Source organism: Cydia strobilella, chromosome 4, assembly GCF_947568885.1.
Source record: "Cydia strobilella chromosome 4, ilCydStro3.1, whole genome shotgun sequence".
Classification (NCBI taxonomy): domain Eukaryota; kingdom Metazoa; phylum Arthropoda; class Insecta; order Lepidoptera; family Tortricidae; genus Cydia; species Cydia strobilella.
Genome location: NC_086044.1, coordinates 22,534,527 through 22,560,000, shown reverse-complemented (window position 1 = coordinate 22,560,000; position 25,474 = coordinate 22,534,527). Strand labels below are relative to the sequence as shown.

Here is a 25,474-nt window from a genome sequence, read left to right as displayed (position 1 = left end):
TGTCCGCCCTGTGGCCGAGGTTGAGCAGGTCATTACGCTACTACGTCGTTCCACCGGTACCTAGGATGTCCAATCGGGCGTCTCCATGTGGTTGTCCCAAGTAAGCTCTCTTCACTAGTTTCCCGTAAACGTTCCCGTAATTTTAATTTTATAATACTGGATGACATACGGATCTGAGACGTGGGCGCTAACAATGGGCCTCATAAGAAGGCTCAAGGTCACGCAGAGGGCAATGAAGAGAGCTATGCTCGGGGTTTCTCTGCGTGATAGAGTCAGGAATGATGATATCCGCAGTAGAACTAGGGTCACCGACATAGCTCACAGAATTGCAAACCTTAAGTGGCAGTGGGCGGGGCACATTGCTCGCAGAACTGATGGCCGGTGGGCCGGAAGGTTCTGGAGTGGCGTCCGCGTACCGGAAGACGAACTGCCGGTAGGCCTCCAACGAGATGGAGCGACGACCTGGTGAAGGTCGCGGGAATTCGGTGGTTGCGAGCGGCACAGGATCGGTCGGAGTGGCGAGCCTTGGGGGAGGCCTATGTCCAGCAGTGGACGTCTATCGGCTGATGAATACTGGAAACGATTTGCCGGACATGATATTACCTTGATGTATGTTCTAATGAAGCTGATTCATATGCGGACGATACTGCAATTGTCTTTAAAGATCGCTCATGGGAGGCTGTATACCAGAAGGCACAACAGGGACTAATCAAGGTTAACCAATGGCTACAACTTAACCTCCTTACTCTAAATACTACCAAGACCAATTACATGTGTTTTTCGAAGTATGAGAACACACAGCCCCCATCTCACCTCAAATTGATTATACACAAGTGCAAGTGTGACCTAGCTACAACTACAAATTGTAATTGCACCACAATTGAAAAGGTACCCACTGTTAAATACCTTGGTATAATCCTGGACCAAAGGCTCTCTTGGAACGCTCACTTAGAGTATCTAAATGGTAGAATACGGAAGCTCATCTGGATTTTTAAAACCTTAAAGCACATAGCCTCAACTACTCTTTTAAAGCAAATTTACACTGCATTGGCCCAATCCATAATGAGCTATTGTATCCCAGTCTGGGGGGGCAGCATTAAAACTAAATTTATAGAAGTCGAAAGAGCACAAAGATGTCTCATTAAAGTTATGCTTTCTAAGCCGTACTGGCATCCTACTACTGTATTATACAAGGAATGCGGTCTTCTTTCAATGCGCCAACTGTATATAGTTAGCGCTATTCTAAAAGTGCATAAGACTCTAAACTATAACCAAGCCATTGCGGGACGTAGCAGACGAAGCAGTGTGGCCCCCAGACCTCCAACTAAATCCAAATTTTCTCAGAGACAGTTCGCTGCCCAATCAGCCTATTTATACAACAAAATCAATAAAATCATCGATATATATCCGCTACAACTATTTGACTGCAAATCTGCAACCATAGACTGGCTAAAAACACAAACCTATGAAAATACTGAGGCGTTACTTACCTATATTACATAGTTGTCCACAACTAAATAAATATTATGACAACCTATTTAATTAACAAATTGCATTTAGACTTTTGCTTACACACACATACCTACACACACACACACACACACACACACACACACACACGCGCGCGCGCGCACGCACGCACACGCGCACACACACACACACACACACACACACACACACACGCGCGCGCAAGCGCGCGCCATTCAGGCTCTAAATACATAATTAGGAATTGTTACTGAAGTAATTAATAAGTATGAAATAGTAAAAAAAAGAATAATAATAATAATAATAATTTGTAACCATCATGCTAGTACTACTTTTTAGTATAAAAGAAGTATTTAGTTTTAGATTTAAGTGTTAAATACTAGATTTAAAGACACAAACATAATGGTTTATACACTAGCGATTTCGGAAGAGCGGGGTTTTCTGTCACAAGCATATCTAATGCTTAAAAGAAGATCCCATCCCATGCTGTAAACTACTTGTAAGGAACCAATAAACATTTTTTCATTTTTCAAAACTTGTTCGACTGAATTAAATTTAAATCAATGTTGATAGCTCTATAATTTTGTTACGATTAATACGGCTACTAACCGCTTGATAATCGTACAATCGACAGATATGCCATAACAAAAAAAAAAAAAAAATAAAAAAAAAAAAAAAAAAAAAAAAAAAAAAAAAAAAAACTGATTACTGTTTCTCCATGATTTTTATTTATTTATTCAAAGCAGATCAGCGGGGGAATGCTGCAGGCATTATGGGGACCTTTGAGCCAGGTACGATGCAGGGGGGTTATTTTAGGCTAAGTTACCTTGATGTATGTTCTAATGAAGCTGATTACTGTTTCTCCATGATTTTTATTTATTTATTCAAAGCAGATCAGCGGGGGAATGCTGCAGGCATTATGGGGACATTTGAGCCAGGTACGATAGGGGGGTTATTTTAGGCTGTGTAGAATTAACTTTTTATTTTAGGTGTGTTTTTGTTAGGATTAAAGTCAATTTAAATGTAGTTTTAAAGTAATATGAGCTAACTTTATTGTGATTACATTTTAAAGCGTTCCGGTATTTATTATGTGCGAAATTCACCCTTCTTCTTCTTTTCGTGTCGAGGTTCCTTTTCATACGATGGATGCCCAGTAGGCAGCGGTATTGACAGCCCTGGCTGTCGCGTCCCTCAGATCCAGCTCCGAGCAGTGATGTGGGCATGCGGGGCACACCAGTAGATGTGCCATTGTTTGCGTTGCTGTGCCGCAGGTACATTGAGTTGAGGGGCTACGGAGCAGTCCCCATCTGGCCATGTTTTGCTTACATCGACCAACTTGGGACCTGAGCCTATTTAAGGACTTCCAAATTGGCCAAGGCTCTTTATAGCCAGGCGGCAGCTGCTCTAAATCCTGCACGTACCCGTCCGGTGGGGACCACCGGGTCTGCCACAGCAAGCGGCGCACATCGGGCGGCTCACCCTGCAGGGGGCTGGTGCTCCGCATGAAACTCCTGCGACTTTTGAGACGAGCAGGTGGCGGGAAATTCACCCTGTATGATGATGTGTGAAGTAAATACTTTGTTATGGGCTTTAAAGGGAATGACCAAAGTTGTTAATACGTATTATTTTTCTGAAGATGTTTTGCTTTGCAAAAGGACCAATGAAACTGGACTTATTTTTATTAGATTTTATAATGTGTGTGGTCGTCAGTTTTACAAATTCGTTTGCTGGTTGTATGCTTTGTATGCTGTTTAATATTTCTTGAGAAGAAATAATTTTATTTTAATATATCGACTAGCCATAATGGTCACGTTTTCTCAATCAGTCTACCTCTTTCGCACTAATGGGATGTTCGTGGTCACCCGATACCGAATTACCGATATACCATATCAAAGAGTAAAGTAAGTATAATAGCAAAGATAGATATAACTCCGTAATAGATGGATACAGTCTAAGGAAAAAACGTGCCTCGAAAAACACGAAAATTTGATTCTAGATCAGATGTCTATTTAAATTTTACTCATGTTTAATGCTGCTTGCTTGCTCTGATTTTACTCTGCTCTGCTATGCACTTTAAAAATATTAGTGAAATAATACGTTCATATCAATTTACGATATTTATTTTTTCTGACAGTAAATATCGGTTGTAGGTTACTAGGTAACAATCTTGTATATACTACCTATGTCTATGGTAACAACATTATGAATAAAGAAAGCTATTAACGTACGAGGTAGGTATATGCAATCTTTTTGGCTGGCGTCCACTAGACTCGCCGAGGCGAATCGAATCGAATCGCAATAAATCGCCTCCTATATTTTCTATGCAACTGCGTCCATTGACGAAGAGCCACGGCGCGCCGATTCGAATCTACCACGCGCATTGCTCGTCAGGCGAATTTCTGCGGCTACGCGTTTCGATTCGACTTGACTCGGCGCGCCTTAGTGGACGCGGGGTAGCGGATGAGTGACGACGGGTGGTTTCGTTTTTGAGTTTAGGTAGCATTTCTTCGTCCGAACTATCCATCATCGACAACTGTACAAGCACGACCTCAGCACAGGCGCCCGTGACTTCGACTCGCTTCGATTCGTCTGTGATGAACGCACACGGAAAAAATGGGACTCGATTCAACGTGGCTCAATTCGACCGGATTCGGCTTTAATGGACGCCAGCCTTAAATGTTGCATTCATGCCTTTAAATGAGGGCTAACGCGTATGAATTCGCCGCTAGGGGCGCTAGTGTAGATGGTGGTCTTTTCCATAGTTCGATATGTCAAATGTCACTTGTCACTTCAATGACTGACAGCTGTTCTTTAGTCTTTTGGACCACCATCAACAGAGGCGCCGCGTCGTGGATATTCACCGGCCAATTGTCTTCATAAAGCACGTGCCTTCCTAAACCTTGACGTTGGCGGAATCATCGACAATATCGATGGAGCCATAATACCCAAAGATTGATTGATTGAACAGAGGCGCCAACTGGTGAGCAAAAGAACGATAGCCCTCATTGTATCAATTTTATAGTGACAACTGGCCCCTATTTCACCACGGTGACAGGTGCGACAATTGTCGAAATCACTATTACTGACATCACATGCCTCCATAGGCTACGGTAACCGCTTACCATCGAACGGGCTGTGTGCTTGTTTGCCACCAACATTTTAATTAAAAAATTGACACAAGAAACACGACAATTGTCGCAAAATTCCGACACAGAACTTATTTCCTGTCAAGAATTACCGAAAATTCATAAAAATCTTGTGACAATTGTCATCATCGTCATAAACGTATGTGTACCTGTTTTTTGCCGATATAATAAAAAAATTAAATAATACAGTGATGGTGGCAAACAGGAATACAGCCCGCCCGATGGTAAGCGGTAACCGTAGCCCATGGATGCCTGTGACGTCAGCAACATTGATGTTTTACAATTGTCGCACCCGTCACCGTGGTGAAATAGGGGCCTGGTGACGTAGTTTGTATAATCGGAAGTTACGCAATTTTTCTTTCATTCATTCAAATCTCCGCCTTCATCCTCCATATGGACGGTATTTGGACGGTATAGTTTACTTCTACACTCCATAATCCTCCATCTTTAATGACTTTATTCCCAGTGGTCAATCGTTTTAAAAGTTCGAAAATAGAAGCTTTGTAGATGCCGATTTGTTTTATATGTCAAACAGTTTATTGTCAGAATAAATTGTATTAATTAAAGCGTGCAAGCGGGTCGACTTCAGAAACTAAATCAATTTTTAAAGTTTTTCTTTCACTCAAAATGACCTTTATTATCGTTATGATGCACACTGGTAAGTTTCTAGAATGTATCTATTGTTTTAAGCAGTGTTAGAACTTTAGATGGCAATGCGGACCAAGAGGGGTTCCGATCTGTCCATTAAGTTACGGTCTGCTTAAGGGCTTCTAGCTGATGCAGGTTAACTAAAAATAGTATGAGCAACGCTGAGGGCCTACCGCGAACCACGGTCGACGTGTTGCCTCTCTGTCGCACTTGTAAATTCGTAAAAAAGTGTGACAGGGAGGCAACACGTCGAACGTGGTTCGCGGTAGGCCCTCTGGCGCGGGCGCGTGAGGCGGATTTTACCTTTATAATGACACCCGCTCCGCGCACCCGCATTCGCGTAAATAACTCGTATTTACGTACTAGATTATTTTCTGTTATGGGCTACCGTTTACGGCGATATACTATAAAAAGGGACCCCCCCTACCCGTTTGCTGCACCCCCACTCTCGGGTACTTTTAGTATCTTGTTTAATACACCATTCCCTATAACTATGCCAAAATTTGCTTATACACCAATTATTTCCCCTGTAATTCCTTCGTTTGTTGGCCTAAATATCATACCTACATTTTTTTAATTTGTGCTATGGTCATAGGAGGTTGTATTTAAAACCTAATCAAATGTACGAAAAAAAAAATGGAGACATTTTTTTCTGAGTAAAAATAGAAAAAGCTCGGGATTCCGAGTTGAAGTAGTATAAAAATATCCTTCTAACACAAAATGTTCAGTGCAACTTTAAAAAAAATGCACAAATACAATAATTTCGACGAATTAAAAACCTCCTTCAAAAACACTGAAGTCTGTTATTAAAATCAGTCCTTTCTTTTTATAGTATGCAAAATCTACGTGCTATCGCTGGCGATACTTATGCTTGGTGTTTTGACGGGCAACCTGAGACTACGCTCGCGCTCCACCAAATACGATGCCTGTATCGAAGGAAAATATTATTTACGCAGAGACATCATCAGTGGAAACATAACTGACCAACTGGCAATAGACACGAATAAAAACATACTTTATCTACAGTTCGACGACAATTGGAACACGGCCATATTCCTGGATAATGGGACGCGACGGCTGATTAATAGGCTAACGACCAGTGGGATGGCTTATGACCATAATGGGGGGTGGTTGTATTTGGGTACAAAAGAACAAACGAATACTACATTATTATACATTTATAAGATTGCTAGTAACACAACGGTAGAAATGCACTTTAACGAAACCGGTAGTCCGCTTGTAAAACCAGACAAAATATATATTAGTCTTTATGGGATGCCTAATGTATTTTTGTTAGATAAAACGATTTATATTTGTTATCCGCTCTTCTCAAACCGAAATATTTTAATGATTAAGGATCTTACAGACTACTACGGAATAAGTGACATAGTTGGTTATGACGAACGTGACTTTCTTTTTGTGTCGAAAGACGCTTTTTACCGCTACAAACAATGCATAGTAACTGAAATTGCTAGAAACAAGTATGTGCTAACTTTATATAACGGAAGACGGGTACTTTTAGCACATCCATCTTCAAAGACTTTTTTTTTTTTTTTTTTTTTTTTTTTTTTTTTTTTTTTTTTTTTTAAATCTATTTAATTATTTTAGGAGATCATTATTAAATATAACTCTAAACATCATATTAACTCTAACGCAACAATGTACGCTACTTATAAATCTCCCTTAATAAAGGACTTTGTGATTCTTAGGAACAAAAGTATAGTATTCCGTGATGCCAAAAACAGGGTGGCGATGTGGGTGCCGGCGCCCGGAAATATGACGACTTGCAAGTTGCCGCGGCTCAAAAATCAAACTTGGGGAGCCAGGCCTAGTACGCAAAAACTCGTGCTCCATGATGCCAAGGGCCGTGTGGTGCAGTGGGTCCCGGCGCCCTGGAGTACGTCTTGCGAGTTGCCGCGGCTACAAAGTACAACCCGGCGAGCCAAGCCTAGTACCTACGCAAAACTAGTGTACGGGCATATTGATTTAAACTAACACGATTTCTATAGTTTGCAATTTGTTGTTTTGATATTGGTGAGCGAGCGTAAGGATGCGAAGATGGCGAGTGGATCAATTAAATATTACCACTAAATGTGAGTATCTTTGTGTAGGTACCTTTAATAAAAATCCGTGTATGAGAATGAGCAACGATCAAAAAAGGTCCACCCGCTAACCTGGCGTTCGGTTGGTGGATGGAGCAAATTTTGTACGTGGCTTATTCTAGAGGTCAATAGATTTTTATTAAGAGGAAAGTGGACGAGGGAGCGAAATCAACATTCCTAAGAAACAGTTCCCATTTTTCGATTTTTTTAATTATTATTAAATTCAATTTGTATAAAAAATGCTTCTGGCTCCTAAACTGTTATTATAAACAAAAAATTGAAAAAACACACGCCGCTTGCTGCGTGAAATTGTGTAGAAAGGTTTCTCATAATGTTAATGATAGAGAAAAAAACGTACTATAGGTACATTTGTATGGAGAAGCGATTATCCACCATCCTCTTAAACTTCTTAGAGGAACACTGAGGTAAACAGAAGGTACAGTCACCTACAATAACATGTTACTCTTCGAAGGCCGCAAAAATATGTGACACGCTCTTGTGTCTCTACAAATAAGATAGTGTCAGATATTTTTGCGGCCTTCGTTGTGTAACACATTTTTGCAAGTGACCGTAGTACCCCAGGGCATTTTTTTTCTGCAGTGATGCACTGGACTTTTTTTAAGGATATGTAAATTTAATGTTATTTGTGACCAGAATCATGAGCTGGTTCCATGCTCCTAGGACAGAAACAATGACCCAAAATTTTCATACATTTTACGTACTTTCCATTTTGTTACCGCCGTACTCGGCCGTGCAAAGTGTTTGAAAAATAGTCACGGAATGGAAATATAAAACTTGGGACGCTTTTTCCTCCTAGTAGGAACGAAAGATCTCGTAATTCTGAGTATAGGAGAAACATTAAATTAACCTATTTTGGAAAAAAAGTCCAGTGCATCACTACAGAAAAAAAGGCCCACCATAAGCCGTAAGTGCATGGCGACTTTAACAATGAAGTCATTCATAATTTTTCCAAGCCGTTTCGCAGCTCACAGTGCATCGTTTATAAATATTTCGTTGAAATTCCGGAGGTCCAACCGCCATCCTGGCGCTAACTGATTTTATAACACGACTTTGTCATGATTCGCAGCGCGCTCGCCAATAAGCTCAAGATTTGTTCAGTATTCTGCCACGGCCCACCAATCTTCATCCCAAAAATTGATGTATTTACTAGTTTTTGTGAAACATGAAGTCCATCAGAAATCAGAAATGCTATATATTTGTAAAACATCGCCACATTAATCTCTAGTTCATGCTTACATAAGCAACTCCGCACAATAAACCCTTGAGACCCCTCCTCTCGCAGTAGACCGACTGTTTAGGATTGCAGCTTTAATTTTATACGTGATAGTTTAATGTTAATAATTATATATTTACTCATTTTAAAATAATATTAAATATTATAGATAATTTGTTTATTGAAATAAATATGTAACGTGGAAGTAATCGTTTTTTTTCCATACCTAATCTTATTATTTTTCAACATTAATAAATTAATGTGTTTCCATGAAACTATTCTTTTAGGGTCGGCCCTTGGGGAGGGTACAAATTGACAGCATTTGAACTGCAACCCAGCTGCAAAATGGCAGTTAGAGTGAAGTCTGACGTAACTGCATCCAAACTGCACACCGACTGCGCAGTATGATAGCAGTTGTCGTGCAGTCCTGTCGACTGTAAACCGACTGCAAGGTAGCTGTACTGTTGTAATGCAGATGCAATATGCAGTTCAATTTCAGTCTGCCGCTTAACAACCGTGCAGCTCGGTGTGCGGCCGACAGGACTGCACGGCAGCTGCAATCAGACTGCGTAGTCCATGCGCAGTCGGTATGCAGTGTGCATGCAGTGACGTCAACTGCATCCACACTGCACACCGACTGCATCAGAACTACACTCCATTTTGCAGCTGGGTTGCAGTTCAAATGCTATCCGTCTGTGCCGGTCCTTAGGTGGCCAATACTGCCTAAAGGGGCCCACTGACTATCAGTCCGCCGGACGATATCGGCCTGTCAGTTGTTCGGAACTGTCAAATTTTTGTTCTAACTGACAGGCCGATATCGTCCGGCGGACTGATAGTCAGTGGGCTCCTTTACTAAGCCAAATAGCGCTCCCTGAAACGAAAATTTATTGCTAATTTATACTTTAGTTTCTATATTTTCAAAATCATTTATTATTGAGATGCTAGTTGGCCTTAGGAGGGCAAAATAATAAGTAGCAAGTCACTGGCTGACCCGCGCGCAACCGCCTTTTCATATGTACAGTAGCCATCAGATATATCGGAGCGGCCGAGGTGCTCACAAATAATGATTTTTTAGATAAAATCACTGATAAAAATATTATAATATTCGCTAAAATGATAAAAATAATTGAAATTAATATTATTATAATAATTATTTATATTAACAAATAATTAAACTTTATTGCCAGGGCGTTAGAGTGCGTGTTCAGATATTTTTGAGCACCTCGGGCGCTCCGATATATCTGATGGCGACTGTACAAACGTAGTCCTCATTTTCCTCTGGATATTAACATTATTAAAAATATTTTGACACAATTGGTTATATATTATGCCCCTAAGTTTGATTTTTTTTCGAATTTATGATTACTATGAAGTTAGAAGCATTTAAAAATTTGTTTGAAATGTTTTTCGCTCCTAATTTTAACAATAATCAAAAAATCGAAAAAAGTCAAACGTAGAGGATAAGCTATGATGAAGCTATGGTTAATAAATATCATAACATCAAATTACGCAAAAATATTTTTATTATGTCAATATCCAGAGAGGAAAAGGAGGACTACATTTGTATGGAGGAGACCGTCCCCTTTCCTCTTAACCCTTAAATGCAGAATATTGTTGCCCAATGTATATACAAAGCATTGGACAGCTCACAGATTCTTAGATCCTACATCTAAATAACTAAATAAAAACATTTTTTCCAACCAAAAATAAAAATCATGCTTTTAAGGGTTAAGTTATCTCGCGAGGTAAATCTCCGGGCCATGACGGTCTGAGTATCGAGCACCTCCTGCATGCCGGTCCACATATCGCAAGAGTCTTAGCTATGTTTTATAACCTTTGTCTGAGTCATTCCTATATACCTACTGTTATGTTAAAAACGATAGTCGTACCTGTAGTTAAAAATAAAACTGGAGACTTAACGGATCAAACTAACTATAGGCCAATTTCTTTAGCAACGATTATTGCAAAAGTGTTTGATTGTATGCTTAATACACAGTTAGAGAAATATTTGAAACTGCACGATAATCAGTTTGGTTTTCGTCCTCGACTGTCCACAGATAGTGCAATACTGTGTCTTAAGCATACAGTCAGATACTATACCGATCGTCTGACCCCGGTGTATGCCTGCTTTCTGGACCTCTCCAAAGCCTTTGACCTCGTGTCCTACAAAGTACTATGGGAAAAAATGGAGAACATAAACATGCCCAGGGAATTAATTAATATATTTAAATATTGGTACGGACACCAGGTCAATAGGGTCAGGTGGGCAGGAGCAACATCGGAGGAGTATGGGTTGGGGTGCGGGGTGAGGCAGGGGGGGTTGACTTCTCCCGCACTGTTCAATCTATACATGGACGCGCTGATCGGCGAGCTCAGCAGTCAGCATGTCGGTTGTCATGTGGATGGCGTGTGTGTGAATAACCTTAGCTACGCGGACGACATGGTGCTGCTGAGCGCGTCGGTTTGTGGTCTCAGAAGGTTGTTAAGAATTTGTGAGGAGTACGCTGTGAGCCATGGCTTGAAATATAATGTGGCTAAAATCCAATATATGGTCTTTGAGGCCGGCAGTAATCGACCATTGCATGTACCTGATGTAACTCTGTATGGAACACCACTAGAAAGAGTAAAGAGTTTTAAATATTTAGGGCATATCGTTACTGCTGACCTGAAAGATAACGTTGACATTGAACGGGAGCGAAGGGTATTGTGTGTAAGGGCTAACATGTTGGCGCGCAGGTTTGCTCGGTGTTCCAGCGACGTGAAGTTGACGCTGTTCAAAGCCTACTGCACGTCGCTGTACACGTGCAGCCTGTGGGCTAACTACACACAGAAAGCATACAATGCACTTCGCGTCCAATACAACAACGCGTTCCGGGCGGTGATGGGGCTGCCTCGCTACTGCAGCGCCTCGGGAATGTTCGCGGCAGCGCACACGGCGTGTTTTCATACCACTATGCGACTGCGCGCCGCGTCCTTGGTCCAGCGGGTGCGAGCCAGCCCCAACACAGTCCTAGCGATGATCGCGGACAGAGTGGACTGTCCTTACATCATGCACTGCTGTGACAGGCATGTAATTAAGACTGGGATAGGATAGGGACTGAGTGTATGCTTTAAATTTATTTTATTGTTTTATTAATAGGTACCAATTTTTCGATTTTAATTACAATTTTAATTTTATATTTGTTTTTATTATTTTTATGACGTGTAAAAACTGATTATGAGCCTTGCAGCTTGAAATAAATGTTTTTTTTTTATTTTTTTTATTTTTTAAGGAAATAATTCCTGCCATTGCAGTTGTGAAGAATCAGATCATTGGCGTTTAGGGAGCCCTGACCACATTTCCGTGGGATGTACAATCTTGCAACTTGTATGGGAACTGCCGACGTTGCAGTTGGCGAGCAGTCAGCCTGCATACATTACATTACGTATTCAAGGTGGGCCAAAATGTTAACGGAATGGTGGCCGCTTTCATACGAAAGGAGTGCCTGGCGTCCGTTGGCTCGTTGGGTGGACGACATTCGGAAGACTGCGGGTCACTTCTGGATGAGATTGGCTCAGGACCGGGATAAGTGGCGTACTCGAAGAGAGGCCTATGCTCAGCAGTGGGTGATAGAAGGCTGATATGATGATGATGAATATTCAAGTGGGCCATTTCAAGATCCATGTCTAAAGATAAATTAATTTATAAGGGGCACATACTGCCTTATTTCTTTTGAAATTCAATTTTTATTCAAAAATGTTAAATGAAAAGTGGTGAATTTAAAAAGGTAAAGGTAACTATAGTCTGGCAAACACATTTTGTCAGTCAGAACAAAAAAAACTATACTAACTCTTTCTTTTAGGTACTAGTACTAGCTACTAGCGTAAGACAAATACAGTCTGTTTCTCTCGTCCGATGTTGGAAAGGAGACGGACTATAACTATGGACGGTATAGAAAGGACGACAATCTCTTATGGCAGAACTATTGCAAAAGTGACCAGCTTTCAGCTGTAAATAATAGTTCCTAATCTCTCCGGTGGCGCTAGTTAGGCTCTCGGACATGAGTATAACATGAACCATATACGGCAACAAATAACCCGACCAAATTACGTAGGTTGTTTTTGGTAATATTTCGGTGTATGGTGGCGCCGCCTAATTACTGTTTTTTGATGGACACTTTTCATACATAGAGATTTGGCTCCTTTATATAGTCTCCATGCTATAACGTTATTTCCATGGAGACTATATAAAGGAGCCAAATCTCTGTGTATGAAATGTGTCCATCAAAAAACAGTAATTAGGCGGCGCCACCATACACCGAAATACTACTAAAAACAACCTACGTAATTTGGTCGGGTTATTTGTTGCCTTATATGGTTCATGTTATACTCATGTCCCAGAGCCTAACTAGCGCCACCGGAGAGATAAGAACTATTATTTAAAGCTGAAAACAGTCACTTTTGCAACAATTCTGCCATAAGAGATTGGCATCCTTTCTATAGTTATTTCTATGACATGAATGGCTGCATTTATCTTTGCCACAATTTTTTTTAAACTGGATAGACTTGCGTCCTGAGTTTGCGTCAGTATCATCTGACATGATTGTCATAAAATAAATAGTGTGAAATTGCTAAGATTCCTTTAAGTATATAAATTTAAACGCATTAAGGAAATTATTATGGAATCAAAAGAGCCTAAAAAATTCCGCCCGTAAGTAAATACTGTTTTTGTCAATGTGCAAAACTACGAGTACCATAAGAAAGCCTGTCTTGTATGAGTGTGCTGGGACCACACATAATGGTGCGGTGTCGATCGGCGGGGCTGGACCATGTTTCCAAGAGATGATCATCTAGGTGTACAATACTATACAATCAACTACTTGTATGAGTGTGCTGGGACCACACAGAATGGTGCGGTGTCGATCGGCGGGGCTGGACCATGTTTCCAAGAGATGATCATCTAGGTGTACAATACTATACAATCAACTACTTGTATGAGTGTGCTGGGACCACACAGAATGGTGCGGTGTCGATCGCCGGGGCTGGACCATGTTTCCAAGAGATCATCTAGGTGTAAGTAGATACAATCAACTATTTGGATTTGTGAGGAAATTTTGCTACAAAATATGTTGGATCCTATTTGCGTTGGATGTCTTTAAATAGTTAGTATGTATTGTACATATATACTATGTTATGATAATGCAAAAGATTGTTTACCTTACTTCGCAGCTTACATGTGTAAGATGCGGAAGGACTACACTTTTGCTGACGCAGAGTTCAGAGCTCATATTTTTTTTATAGAAAGTACTCATCATATGGAATCTCCCCACCAAGTCTTATGGTAGGGAACCCCATAGTTTTCGAGAAAAAAAATGTTAAAGTTCCCATACAAATTGGCTCAACTGCACTTTTGCTGACGCGGAGTTCAGGGCTATATTTTTTTTATAGAAAGTTCTCATCATAAGAAATCTCCCCACCAAGTCTTATGGCGCGGAATTTTTTTTTAAAGTTCCCATACAAATTTCCTTTAACACGGCTCTGGCGCATTCAGTTGTCAAAACTGAATATGTTCCTACGCATCCAAGGACAAGAAGAGGGACAAAAGGGGGGACGGGGGTCCTAGCGTGGACAGCGTGGGTCGGAGTGGGGTTTCGCCTGCCACGCGCGCTAGCTTGTGCGTGTGACTTCGGAACAGGTCACGCATGTATTAGTGACGTCATTCCGTGTATTTTGTAGCTTGACCATGCGTAGCAGTAACATGGATTAGTCTTCATTAATAAATAACTTGTTTTATAGTTGGAGAAAGAAATAGGAAACTACACATACTGGAAATTTATGAATGGTAATGCTAGACTAAAGAAAACACTTAATGAAACTAACCAACATAATGATATCAAAGTGCTTGTCATTGTCAGCGTATCACAAACTATGAGCGACAATTTTATTTCAATGAAAACATAAATTGTATTCCAATAATCCTTCCATTGAAGCTGACTGCAAATTAATCAACGAAGTCTCATTTATTTTCCAAAAATGTGACACACACGCTAACACACTTGTACGAGTATGAATAATTAATATAATTATTGACTTAGAAAAGCTTATATTTGGAGCGGGTACGTACTCAAAGACTAACCAGCCGATTCGAACGTACACTGACATTAGAATGATGTCATTTAGTTATCGGACATCTCGTTCGTGCCAATACATGTACGGACAAGTAGGTGGCATTCTGATATCAGTGTACGTTTGAATTGGCTTGTAGGTTTTTATAAAAAATCTAAAATCTGTGAAATGTTATACAATCCTCTGAGCGCGAATCCTAATTTCACTTGGCTCCTAATTTAATTATGTCACCAAACCCAAAACGTTAGGTATCCATTTTTATCAAAAATCTCAGTTTACTTGTCTCGTAGGCAAATGAATATCACAGTCGCGTTTGAAACCCGGCATTCCTTTTGAAAACACCTTCTGGCCGCTGACGGAGAGATACACTAATTCCCCATTCATCAAGAAAGGCAGCCTTATCTTTGTTTGCTATTTAGACCCGGATATTTAAAGAGACTCAAAGAAAAGCCTATTTCCGTTTGCACGTTTGCTTTGCGTCTCTATTTGACGTTACATACGCGATGTTGGGAGAGGTAGCTATCATGACTGATGATTTTGTGGAATAGAGCGCTAGTGATAGTTTTACGTCTTTAGTTATAGTTATTATGTAAAGCTGAATCAGTTTTATTTCTGGCTTTTTTAAAAGGTTAGTTACGTGGTTTTAAATCTAATATTATATCTTAGCGCAGTTGGAATGCACGAACGATACATTTTTTATGTAATTGTCAGCAAACGAGCAGACGAGCCCCCTGATGGGAAGCGGTCATCGTCGTCCATGGACATAAGCACAGACACAAACGCACAGGAGCCACTTAAGCGTTAACGACCCTTGAGAACCCTAAATACCCGCTTCTTGAAGAATCCCATGTCGTAGCGCAAAGGAAATAAGAATTCATTTATTCATGGCAAACTAGTTAAATTTCATATAAAAGTATATAATTTGCCACGAAATGATCCCGCCTCAGCATAATGCTAACCCTAAAGTCAGCGCTGGTCTTCCGGCGCGACCATTTGTAGATACAATGCATCCTTACAACATATGGCCTTATAATAATTCTGAACGCGTCCATTTTGCGGTGGCAATCAGCGCATATTATATCTATGATCAGCGCCATCTAACCTGTCAAATAAAATGTCATGATGTCTTATAAGTAGGGCTGCCAGATGGTCGGGATTTGGCTGGATTCTCCCGAATTTTGGCACATTCTGCACCTAAGTAATTCCTTCAAATGCATAAAAATTTTGAGAGCAAAAATACATGTTTTGATTTTTACAGACGGTTATTTACTTCCATCCACATCTGGACCACATCTGGACTTACCACCTCTGGTCTAATTCATTTCTAATAATCTAACCATAACACATCTTGAAATTTGTGTGTGAAAACCGTGGAATATGGATATTTCTGTCAGAAGAGCGTTAACTATTTTTTTCAGTTGTCCTCAGTGGGTGCGTCTTAGATATCCGGGGTCCTGTAGAGAGGAAGCAGGCGGCGTCCTTATCCCTCTGGAGTTGACATTAAATTTCGAGCCCGACAAGACCATTTTCCTCCGAAGGTAAGAATGTTCATATTTTCGCCATAAAGTGCCATAAACCGCATGCTACCCCAAACGGCTTCATTCCGTTGTCTCGCGTAACGTGCTTAGTCCTGTGTACCTATTCAAAACGTGTTTTATCGAAGTGAGCAATTCCCGCTCAAGTGGAGTAAACCGAGTTTGGCCTGGCATGAGGCGTCATTTGAAATAATTCCTGTACCCGGAACGTTTCAGGAGGTGTCTACTCCGAGCGTTTCTATTGGTGAGCCAGAGCCCGGCGCTGTTGATCCGTGCAGCCAGCACCGCCTTAAGGCAGAGCCAGCGCCGTCCTAGCAAAGCCAGCACCGTCCGAGGCAGAGCTATTGGAACCGTCGGCCCGCTCGAGGAAGTCGATGTCAGCAGCTTCTAAGCAGGTGAGCCTACTTATCATTTATCCAAACTTCTAGGCTTAGTTTTTCCTTAAATAAGGCGTCTATAGCATAATCGACCAAATGTCACCAATAAATAGAATCCTGTTCTTCTAACTCTCATGTATAAACAAAGTATTCTCAGTAGTGCGACTTGAAGTACCTATGTTGTAAAATTAGCTTACTAGCCCTTCTTTTATTTATTTATTTTAAACTTTATTGCACAATTAGAAAACGGACAAATGGCGGACTTAATGCCTCAAGGCATTCTCTACCAGTCAACCATAGGGCAAAACAGACTCTCGCTCGGGAATCGTGAACCCCACACGACAGCTTCTAGGGTTCGATCTTCCCCGAAAACTATGGTGCCGCCTTAACAGACTCAGAACGGGCCACGGTCGCTGCAATTACTTCTTAAACAAGTGGGGATGGAAGGATTCAGCCTTGTGTGAGTGCGGCGAGGACATCCAAACTATACAACATATAATTGAACGCTGCCCTCTGCACTCATACACTGGAGCTAGAGAAGACCTGCTGCAACTCACACCCGATGCAGCAGCGTGGCTCAACTGCTTAAATGTTGACCTATAACTTTTTAGATTTGTATTCTTTTGGACCCGTTTTATCATTTCGCGATAAAACTGTAAAATTGTATCTATGTAAATTGTAATTGCCTATTTTGTAAAAAAACTGCCATACGACTAAATACTCGAACGTGGGTGCAGTGTGAAAAATAATTGGGAATTTTTTTTTTAACAACTATACTAACTAAGCTATTTTGGACAATGGCAATATTATTTACAATATTACACAAATTATATTACTAAACTTCTTGTTAAACATCAGTTTTTTTCCTTAGAGAAATCGTGCAAAAAAGAATAGTATTAGACAGTAGAACAAATAAGCATCGTATGATTCTAGCATAGCTCTAATATATGCCCAATTTTCAAATGTAACGTAATGTTACCACTTTCCCGAATGAAGGTATTGAGGGAGACGATGGCTGAGATACGCGTCATACTCGTGAACGGGTGCTGTTTGTGGAGACCGGTCTGTTTAAGTTTACACGGGTTTCATTTTACCTATGTAACTTTACTTTTGAGTGGCATTAACGTGAGGCACTTCATTCGGTTCTTGTCTGTATGTCTGATTTAATATCTTGTCTTTTTATTAATTATACAACAATTCAAGTCTTGGAGACCCTTTTCATCTCTGAATAATTTGATGATCTTTTTTATTATTATATTAATTTAATCTCTGACACCTAGAGACTTTTACATCTCTAAACAATTTTAGTCCTTCTGTTCTTTGTATAGTTTTTATTTGTTTTTTTTTTTCTTGTGTAATTTAACATTTATATTTATGTAATTATTTTTTGTAATTTTGGGTTAATTTTATTGTTTGTAAAAATTGACATGTAAAAGTGCCCCTGTGGCCTATTTGCTGAATAAATGTTGGATTGATTGATTGATTGATTGATTGGTTAATGGAACGGTATTCTGCGAAAGTTATTATCTTAATTATAAACACAATTCTTAATATTTTGGTTACTACACCCATTTAACTGAAAATAAATAATACAAAAGTAACATAAACAAAACAAAGAGATGAGAAGATCGCCATTTCTCTATCTCTAATTTATCCAATTTATTTATTTAAATATTTAGCAAATTTGATCCACGGTTTTTATTATTATTGATGCGTGCAATAAACAGTATTGTATGCGTCTATCTACATTATATATTAGCAAAGATAGATATAACTCCGTAATAGATGAATACAGTCTAAGGACGAAACGTGCCTCGAAAATCAAGAAAATTTGATTCTCGATCAGATGGCGCCACTACCTCTGGCCTACTCTCATATAGAGGGCGTTGACGGTTTCGTTTGTTATTTAACAATTTTAATGCATATCAGTGAAAGAACATGGGGCAAATCATATAAAAATAATTAATGCAAATAAAAAAAACATTTATCCATATTTAAATAAATTTTATCGTATTTTTAAAATATTCATTTTTAGTTTTAAAGTGTGTCGATAGATGGCAGTGAATTTACTGTGGTTACAAAATTTACTATGACAGTACCGCTCTATCCTATTATATCCTCTTTGATATTAGTAAACAAACAATGGCGCTAAATTGCTTTCGGGATCATTTAATAATGAAGACATCGTAACACAATAAACAAAATATAATATTTAAAAATTAATTTTTGTCACATGCATCTAGTAATTTTAGTGTATAAGATCTTATTTTTAGGATTCCGTACCCAAAGGGTAAAAACGGGACCCTATTACTAAGACTCTGCTGTCCGTCTGTCCGTCCGTCTGTCCGTCCGTCCGTCCGTCCGTCCGTCCGTCTGTCCGTCTGTCCGTCTGTCCGTCTGTCCGTCTGTCCGTCTGTCCGTCTGTCCGTCTGTCCGTCTGTCCGTCTGTCCGTCTGTCCGTCTGTCCGTCTGTCCGTCTGTCCGTCTGTCCGTCTGTCCGTCTGTCCGTCTGTCCGTCTGTCCGTCTGTCCGTCTGTCCGTCTGTCTGTCACCAGGCTGTATCACATGAACCGTGATAGCTAGACAGTTGATATTTTTCACAGATGTATTTCTGTTGCCGCTATAACAACAAATACTAAAAACAGAATAATATAAATATTTAAATGGGGCTCCCATACAACAAACGTGATTTTTTTGCTGTTTTTTTCCGTAATGGTACGGAACCCTTCGTGCGCGAGTCCGACTCGCACTTGGCCGGTTTTTTTAAACTTATATGGTGCTGTATGTAGATGGTTTTTGCAATAAACGTTTTTCTATTCCATATTATTCTTCTAGTAAATTTGTAAAATGTGTTACTATTGCTCACGTTTATTGGTGCATCCGAAACGAAGTGAAAGAAGACGATCGTCAAAGTAGTATCAAAACCAGTTCAAAATAAATACCGATGTGTTAAGATCACAAAGTCTATGATGAACAAGCGCTCTGGCTAGGCATGCATCAGCTCCTCTCATTGGACGTTCATGTGTGCCTAATGTTGACGAGTGCCCCCCGCGAGATGTCGCTTTGTTTAAATGCGCACAGCATCATTAGCGGGAGTGTGAATCGCGGTGCACTCATAAAAATTTCATTTGTCAATCTTCAAACAGTCAGTTACCGCGCATAGAGTAGACAAGGTCCAGAGGGCCTACCGCGAAAACCGAAATTCGCACGATGATCTTTCTCTTTTACTCCAATGAAGAGTACGTCGTTACTTTCTTGTATTCGATGAGGTCGTTGACTTCTGCATCGTAAACCAATTTTTTTATCATGCAGATACGTCTGCGAGCGATACTCCAAATTTTAAATCCAAAAATATTTTTTTGTTGGTTAAGAGCAACGCACGGATTGCGGAGGTTGCGGGTTCAAGTCCTGCCGGAAGGGTAACTTTTCCCATTTTTACGGTTCCGTACCCAAAGGGTAAAAACGGGACCCTATTACTAAGATTCCGCTGTCCGTCTGTCCACATGAACCGTGATAGCTAGACAATTGAATTTTTCTGTTGCCGCTATAACAACAAATACTAAAAAGTTCGGAACCCTCGGTGGGCGAGTCCGACTCGCACTTGGCCGGTTTTTTTCCTTTAATATAAAATTCTGCAGCGTAGTTAAAAAAATATTCATGTTAACTATATTTAAATCTAATAATGTTTTTGTGTTTAAAAATTTTATGAAATATGTAATTCATTTATTTAACGAACATATGTACATATATTTTTTATAATTAATGTAAAATGTGATCTGTAAAATTTGCGTAATTAGACTGACAGGGAAAGATGCCCGCGATTTGCAAACTTAGATTTTCGCGGTTGTAGCCCAGAAGTTTATTTAGGTTTAACTTTTGCCCGCGACTTCTTCTGCGTGGACTTAGTAACCGCAGCTAGAGTAAGAATAGCGCCTGGAAAAAATTTCATAGCAATCTAAATTTGAGCATATTATGCACACAAATTAGCAGGCACTTCGTTAATTATCTCAATTCCACCCCGCTTTTTACTTTCTTAAGGGATGATTTTCGGGATAAAAACTATCCTATGTCCTTCTCAGGGACTCATCCTATCTCTATGCCAAATTTCATCTAAATCGGTTCAGCGGTTTAAGCGTGAAGAGGGAACACACAAACAGAAAGACAGACAGACAGACAGACTTTCGCATTTATAATATTAGTATGGATATGGATTACTAACATAATATGGATTATTTGTATCTGAAATAAATGCTTTCATTTCATTTCATTTCATTTCATTAGGACCCGCGATTGTCGAACAGCAATTTCAGTCGACACAAAAATAACAAGTTAACTTCTAGGTAAGTTTTGGGTCAGTATTAATTAACAATATTGTTACTGTTGAAATATTGAATCTTATACAATCGTTTTGTTACATTTATTCAGTTACTTTATGCTAGTTTGGTAAATTAAGTTATATACTTAAAACAATTGAATTTAACTAATACAATTCAGTAAATTATTCTCGGTAAATTCATTTTCGGTGACAAAAATGATCTTGATCAAACTTGTATCAAAGTAGCAAATTGACATAATTGGCACGAGCGTTATTGAGAATGTTTATTAATAACAAACTTTGCGAGTTTTCGAAAATTTCAATATTGACGTAAACGTATAACAATTCTGCCAACGGAGCGAGTAGGTACTCTGTGAGTCTTGCGCGCTCGAGGTCTGAGGCTCAGTGTGCGCCGCGACTCGGTGGTGAACGCACGTCGCGCCGCCTCGAGTGACGAGTGATCGCAACCCTGTGAAGTGTCCGTGTCAGTGTTGTGAACGTGCTACTAACAGATCTTAATAAAACTGCGTGTGTGACCCTGTTAGTTACTATAGTGCACTAAATTAGTTATATGCCGTTATGAGCATGAACGAACGTGTTTAAAAACGCAGGTAGGTCAATTGATAAAGGTTTTTGAGGACATACGCTTTTTATTACTATGAATTGTACTAATAGATATTTATAAGTATTAACAATAATACTCATCTCTAAACCACGACTAAACTCTCTAAAATAAATTATTATTTAGTCACGATTGCTTGTAATTTAACTTCGTCTAAATCTCAAGCCCACGTTGGGCGCCAGTTGTAACAACACTTCACCGGAACCTTGAGCCTACTTTAAAGTAACGTAAACTGACAATATAAAAGCTTTTAAAAATTTGCTCGACTCAAGGCGATGAGCCATTTCGAACGCGAGCCTACATTATTCCGGAGAGCGCTGAACGCAGCCCTTGACTGCTTTTATAAGTAGGGCGGCCTCAAGAATCCTAAAACAGACCTTTGTTATTCGTGCTATGTAACGTATCAGGGTATTTCTTTTCAATCGTGCCAGCTCATGAACTCATACTTGAACTTTGAATCATCATCTTCCTCCCGATGACCCGGCATTTTGCCACGGCTCGTGGGAGCCTAGGGTCCGCTTGGCAACTAATCCCAAGAATTGGCGTAGGCACTATTATTTACGAAAGCGACTGCCATCTGACCTTGCATAGGGGAGAACCTAGGCTTTGTTGGGATTAGTCCGGTTTCCTCACGATGTTTTCCTTCACCAAAAAGCGACTGGTAAATATAAAATGATATTTCGTACATAAGTTCCAAAAAACTCATTGGTACGAGCCGGGGTTTGAACCCGCGACCTCCGGATTACAAGTCGCACGTTCTTAACGCTAGGCCACCAGCGCTTCAATACTTGAACTTTGATTACTGAAAAGGAATTTAAAACATGTGATTTTGTCTTCTGAGATAGCTTCAAAACAATAACTGTGACCGGGATATTAAAAATTATGTTATGATATTATTAGTGTATAGTTTATTTCATTATCAAAAAAAATTATTCTAAACTTACAATAAAAAGTAACCTAAAATTAAAACTACCTATAAAACTAAAACTAATACCTAAAAAAGAAATAAAACATAACATGGGTGACCTAGCCTAATATGTATATATTAGGCTAGATCACCCAGGTCCGAGCCCTGTGGAAGGGTTCCCATAAGGCTGGCTGCGTTCCCCCTTTGGATGGCTAGGCCTTTTCTATGTTATGATATTTTAGTCTCGATTAATATTAAATAGTATGTTTCATATCAGCATCATGGCAGTAAAGTAAGAAATATCTCGAGGTCGTCAATCATGTGATCTGAGTCTGAGGCTTTCTTATTTACTGGCCGAGCAGCGATTTATACCCAGGTAGCAAAATGACGTAAAATGACGTCAGCGACGTCTTAATGACGGCATTATTACGTCATTACGACGTCGCTGACGTCATCAGACGTCATTTTGCTACCTGGGTAATACGGCAACTTTGTTTAGCACAGCGTGCCGAAAGCTGATTTCCTCACGAAGAACACAAAAATGTTTAGCAAATACAATCGCTTCTGAAAATTTCATTGAAAAGGGTATGGGACCTAAATAATTTATCTCAACGACTGTTCATTATAGGGTAAGGAAGTTCCATAAGTTTGTTGTCTTTACACATGACAAATTAGTAGGCCACGCATCAATTTTGACGCGTGTTCCACGTAACTATGGGTTGGAAGCTGTCATTAAGACTGTAATGAGCAGGTCCCTTCTAAAACTGGAAACAAGGAAATTGTTATTCAGCAGCGATTTACATTCAGAACAGTTTCCAAAGTCCGTCTGCGAAAAATAAAGTCGTATTTAAATACAAAGTAGGATTGTTTTGAGGTGTATCCAGTCACCTTGTGGGCTAGTTTCGAATCGGAGTTCGGTAATTTCCCCATTATTTAGTATTAGAATCTTTCAGAAAGATAACTTGGTACTATTCGACCTCTGGAACGAGGTTTAAAAATTTTTATAAAAAAATTTACGAGCAAATAAAGACGTGAACCTGGCTGGCCGCTGTGGGCCCATCGTGACATTGCAACGTGAAATTTTAATCTCATTACCTGTTTAATAAATATTGATTTCCCAAAAGACCGGTGAGACTTTCCTGCTTTAGCAGGTTTGTAAGTAACTGATTGTAGTTAATATGCTGAAGCAACGGTTAAGTTAAATTATTTTACGAATATGAAAAAAGTTAAACAATAAATTTTTACGTTAAATCTCAGGTTGACTTCAATAATTATTTATGGCGGTGGGTAAGGCATTGAGTCCGCCATTTGTACAATTTAAGATCGTGCAATAAAGCTTAAATAAATAAATAACCTACATTACCAACAAAAAGAAGCGATATTACAATACCAAATTTGCATTTGCTGTTTTCACGTTAAATCATTAATCATTACATTAATTAGCTATTTCTAAAAGCTGCGAAAAAATGTACAAGTCTTGATACTAAATTTCAGAGAGCAAAAGCTTGCTAGGAAGTTAGTCAAATGGACGACTCAGATAACCTGCTATCATAAGATGTTTAAGGTACCTAGTTCGTTTCCGTGTGATATTTTTTTCAAAAGGGCATACCCAACATAAAGTAAAATACGTAATTATGTATTTCGAACACAGTTCCCGAACAAAAGAGGCCACTTACACCGACAAATAATAAAGGATTTCACGCTAAGTACTTGTATCTTATCAAGTAACGAATCTATTGATTTAGCGTGGGTAGAAGCAAAGAGAATTGTTTGTAATATCAAAGATAGATATAACTCCGTAATAGATGGATACAGTCTAAGGAAAAAACGTGCCTCGAAAATCAAGAAAATTTGATTCTCGTTCAGAGGGCGCTACTAGCTTTGGCTTACTGTCGTATAGATGGCGTTGACGGTTTCGTTTGTTATTTAAAAATTTAAACGCATATCAGTAAAAGAACATGGGTCAAAATCATAAAAATAATTAATGCAAATAAAAAAAATCATTTATCCATATTTAAATACATTTTATCGTATTTTTATAAATCTTCATGTTTAGTTTTAAAGTGTGTCGACAGATGGCAGTGAATTTACTGCGGTTACAAAATTTACTATGACAGTACCGCTCTAGTATAAGTTACTCTATGGTAATATAGACAGGTAAAGTCTAAGAAGAAAACTTGCCCCTTAGTTTGACATCCAAATTTGATGTCAAATGCAAAGCAAGAAAGTTTCTTAGATTGTACGAATCTTACTCAATCATAGTATCTTTGGTAGAAGTGAGCAAATGCACACATACTTGGCTTTTTAGGGTTCCGTACCCAAAGGGTAAAAACGGGACTATTACTAAGACTCCGGTGTCCGTCTGTCCGTCTGTCTGTCTGTCACCAGGCTGTATCTCATGAACCGTGATAGCTAGACAGTTGAAATTTCCACAGATGATGTATTTCTGTTGCCGCTATAACAACAAATACTAAAAACAGAATAATATAAATATTTAAATGGTGATCTTTTTGCTGTTTTTTTCCGTAATGGTACGGAACCCTTCGTGCGCGAGTCCGACTCGCACTTGGCCGGTTTTTTTAATTTATCTTTTTAAATTTTGTCTTATCCGCTATAAAGTTTCTTTACATATTAATTATTTTGATAAAAATAGTAACAAAGAAAATAAAAAAAATGCTCGTATTAACTATTATAGTAACATAAAAATATTAAAGATATAACATTTATGCAGTCGCAGTATGCACTTATTGCTAACGTTACTTCCCATCCCTCTCATCTCAGTTTAAAGACCCAAACCCTCCAGGTTTCGTTCTTAAGTATGTTAAGTACATTTGTACTTCAAATCCATTTGTATATGTGTCTGTTTGTGTTCTAAATAAACTACAAAAAAAAGACCCGCAAAGCACTTGTAACCCCTCTGGTGCTGCAGACAAACTATTATACTTGTACCTTCACCACTGTACGTGGCAATATCATTCAACAAATCCTCGTACTTGAT

General features: G+C 39.3%; 1 protein-coding gene across 1 annotated transcript in view; it reads left to right on the top strand.

Moving 5' to 3' along the window:
* The first annotated feature begins 21,264 nt into the window (after positions 1-21,264).
* Positions 21,265-25,474, top strand: part of LOC134740809 (nephrin) — a 675,842-nt gene continuing 671,632 nt past the window's right edge. The window contains exon 1 of the mRNA XM_063673431.1: positions 21,265-21,562. The gene's annotated coding sequence lies outside the window, so the exon portion shown is untranslated. The remainder of the gene's footprint in view (positions 21,563-25,474) is intronic.